The sequence below is a fragment of the Phascolarctos cinereus genome, unplaced genomic scaffold (assembly GCF_003287225.1).
Source record: "Phascolarctos cinereus isolate Bilbo 61053 unplaced genomic scaffold, phaCin_HiC Scaffold_4;HRSCAF=312, whole genome shotgun sequence".
NCBI lineage: Eukaryota > Metazoa > Chordata > Mammalia > Diprotodontia > Phascolarctidae > Phascolarctos > Phascolarctos cinereus.
This window is the reverse complement of record NW_027555847.1, coordinates 142,607,526-142,611,340: the sequence shown is the minus strand read 5'-3', so window position 1 is coordinate 142,611,340 and position 3,815 is coordinate 142,607,526. Positions and strand designations below refer to the sequence as shown.

Here is a 3,815-nt window from a genome sequence, read left to right as displayed (position 1 = left end):
ACTTCCAATCTGTGGACATATATTGTCCTCTCTACCTTCATAATATCTCTCCTGTGTATTCTCTTCTCTCTCTCCGCACATGGCTACCACTTTAGTTCGGAGCCTCACTTACCTCTCACATGAACTATTGCAATAGTTTTCTAACCTGCCTCCAGCGTCTCCCCATTCCAATCCATCTCAGCTGAGAATGTGAATTTTCTAAAGGGTTGATCTGAGCATGTCATTCGCTTCCCCCACTTCTGTTCAATGAACTCCATAGCTCCGTATAGACTCCAGAATTAAACTTCTGTTTCTCATTTAAAATTCTTTATAACCTTGCCACTTCTAACTTCCCAGTCTTCTTACACTTTACTCCCTCCCATGTACTGTATGATCCAAGTACTCTGGCCCACTTGCTATGCCTAGAACATGATACTTCATCTCCTATCTCTGTATCTCTGTATGGCTGTCTCCCATGCATAGTATACATTGTCCCTTTACTTTTGTCTTTTAGTTTCCCTGGCTTCCTTTAAGACTCAACTCAAATTCTTCCTTCTGCAGGAGGTCTTTTCCAGTTTCTGTGTCTGAGATCACCTTCATCTATTTTCAGTCTCTCTCTCTCTCTCTCTCTCTCAATATATGGCTATATACACATATATATGTATATATGTATGTACATACATTTGTGTATATGTGTATAATACATACACACACACACACACACATATATATATATATATATATATATATACCTATATGCATATATATATATATATATATATATTTGGGGGGGCATCTCCACTCTTTCTGATCTATATCTTGCCACTTGACCCAGATGGCTCTGGAGGAGAAAGTGAGGTTGGTGACCTTGCACAGCCCTCTGTCACCTAAATCCAATTCACTTGCAAGTCATGGCATCATCTTCCTGATGTCATGATCTTCTTCAAGAACGAAACACAAACAACAACAATCTGCATATAGACATATATATGCATATGTATTTATATATACCTAATTATAGAATGTTGTAAATAGCAGTATAATGTACAATGCTGCATGTACCTAGTTATATAAAACGAATGTCTCCCCTGTTAGAATACAAGTGCCTTGAGGACAGGAAGAGGTTTTGCTTTTATTGTTTCTCCAGTGCTCAGTACAGTGCCTGGCATCCCGTAAGTACTTAATAAATGCTTGCAGACTAACTAACATGTTTTCTTAGGTAACAACTTAACCTGCTTTTATCCCTTCCTTTGATGGCAGCTAACAAATAGAAGATTATAGGAACACAGCATAAGTTCAGAGTTGGAAGAGACCTCAGAGGCCATCTAACCCCTCCCCCACTTTACAAGGGAGGTGTGGGGATTTGCTCCAGGTCACACAGTTGGTAAGAGTCAGAGATGAGATTTGATCACAGGTTCTTGGACTCTGCAGATACCACCAATTTCTCCCTAGGAAACTTGTTGAGGGTGAAAGTTTTCCTGCGAAAAAGCTTAACAATCCCATTGTAACTTATTTTCACTTCTGTAGTAGCATGTAATAGGGGTGCCGTTTTTTAATGATGCCCTGTGAAATTAGGTTCCCTCCTATAGAATTAGCATTAGAATGTGGCTCTGTATTCCCATGGGAGGAAGTGAGACCCGGTATAATGAAGAGAAAGTAAATAATCATGGCTTTCTTGATTTGGGTGCCTGTTGGAGGCTTTTAGGTGCCACAAGTGAGTAGTTAGTTTGTATGAGAGTGGTAGTCTTTATTCTAAGTTGCAAAAATCTAGTAGAAAAAGTAGAAGTAATAAAAAACCCTCCTTTTTCTAAAATATCTAGAGCCTTTGAGGCTTACAAAGTACAAAACCTTTGGATGGAGGTATGCATGTCTTGTGATCCCTTATTTTTCTAGAAGAGGAAACTGAGTTTTAACTGTGCGAAAAGACACAGTCAGGATCATCAGTTTGGAGCTGGAAGGGTGATCTAGTCCAACCCCCTCATCTTATAGGTGAGGAATATGATGTTCTGAAAGATTAGGTGACCCGTTCTGTTATTCCCACATTGCTTTCCAATGTCCCATCTCTGTGCCTTTACATTGGTTGCCCATCCCCTCCACCCCACCACCGTGTCTGGAAGTGTAGTCGAACACCTACCTTGTAGAATTGCTCTGTTCCTTCAAGATGCTGCTCAGCCACCACCTTTATATGAAGCCTTTCCCGATCCTTCCAAATGTCACTCCTCTCCCTCCCTAATTACTTTCTTGTCTTATATTTATTTATCATCTATTTATTCTGTATATTCTTACATATGTCCTTGTGATACCTCCTCCCCCCCCTGCCCCAGTGGAATGTAAGCTCCTTCCTAGTAGGGATGGTTTTATTCTAGTACCCTCCTATCATTCTGGTCTTCTTACACCTTAATCCCTGCCATCTTCAGTCCAGTGACACTGACCTCCTTCCTATTCTAAGAACAAAGCATTCCATGTTTCAGCTCAAGGAATTTTCTCTGGGCTCTCCCCCATACTATAATGTGCTTGCTCCTCGTTGCTACCTATTGGCTTCATTTAAGGCCCAGCCAAAATCCCTTCTTCTAGAGGAAGCCTTTCCCAATCCCTCATCATTCCAGTGCTTCCCCTCTAGTAATTATTTCTTTTTTATCCTGTATATAGACTATTTGTACATATTTGTTTGCTTATTGTCTTTTCCATTAGATTGTCAGCTCCTTGAGGGCAGGGACTGTCTTTTCCTTCTTTTTGTATCCGCAATGCTTAGCAAGGTGTCTGGCACATAGTAGGCACTTAATAAATACTTATTGGACACTGTTCCATGCTTCTTCCTTCTTTTTCTCTCTCGCTTTGGCCTCTTCTGGTCAGTGGAGTGCCTGTTAGCGCAGGCTGTGGTGTAAAGATGGTGAAGTCTAAGAACCATGCCACCCATAACCAATCATGAAAATGGCTCAGAAATGGCCTCAAGAAACCTAGGTCACAGAGATACAAGTGTCTGAAAGGGGTTGACCCCAAGTTTCTGGGAAACATGTGCTTTGCCAAGAAACACAACAAGAAGAGGCTAAGAAGATGCAGGCCAACGACGCCAAAGCCGTCAAAGCATGAGCAGAGGCCATCAAGGCCCTGAGCACCAAGGCCTCCAAGGCCAAGCTCCTCAGGCCCAAGATCCCCAAGGCCAGTGCCCGGCATGCTGGCCATAAGATGGCCACCAAGTGTCCAGGCCCTAGAGATGGCATCAAATGGCCTGGCCCCAGGATCACGAAGCCTGACTCTAAAGTTGCCAGAACTGCTGACCCCAAGGCTGCCAAGTCCACTGACCCCAAAGCTACCAAGCCCACTGACCCCAAGGCTACCACGGCTGCCAAGCCTACTGCCGCCAAGGTCAGTAAATCTGATCCCAAGGCTGCCAAATCTGGCCCCAAACTCAGCAAATCTGATGCCAAGGTTGCCAAGTCCGATCCCAAGGCCACAAAGCCCAGTGATTCCAAGGCTGCTAAGCCTGCTGAGTCCAAACTCAAGGATGCTGGCGCTAAAGCTGCTAGTCCCAAGCCTTCAAAATAGATGCTTCAGGACAGAAGGACTTGTTTAAACCCTAAACTACCATTTCTTCCCAGTCAGGGTATGATTATTCTATTCACTATTTTGTATAAATAAAAAAATGATGAGTCATAAAAAAAATGCTTATTGACTGAATAGTCTTTATTTTTGTATCCCCCGTACCTAGGACAGTGGCTGGCACATAGAATGTGCTTAATAAATGTTGATTATTTTTCCTCAACAGTTAGTGACACAAATGCAATTTAAACTCATGTCATTGGACTTCAAATTTAGTGCTCTGATGGCAGAAAATA

At 42.4% G+C, this 3,815-nt stretch overlaps 1 pseudogene; it reads left to right on the top strand.

Annotated features, from left to right (window-relative positions):
• The first annotated feature begins 2,866 nt into the window (after positions 1 to 2,866).
• Positions 2,867 to 3,561, top strand: LOC110214480 (uncharacterized; annotated as a pseudogene).
• Positions 3,562 to 3,815: the final 254 nt, after the last annotated feature.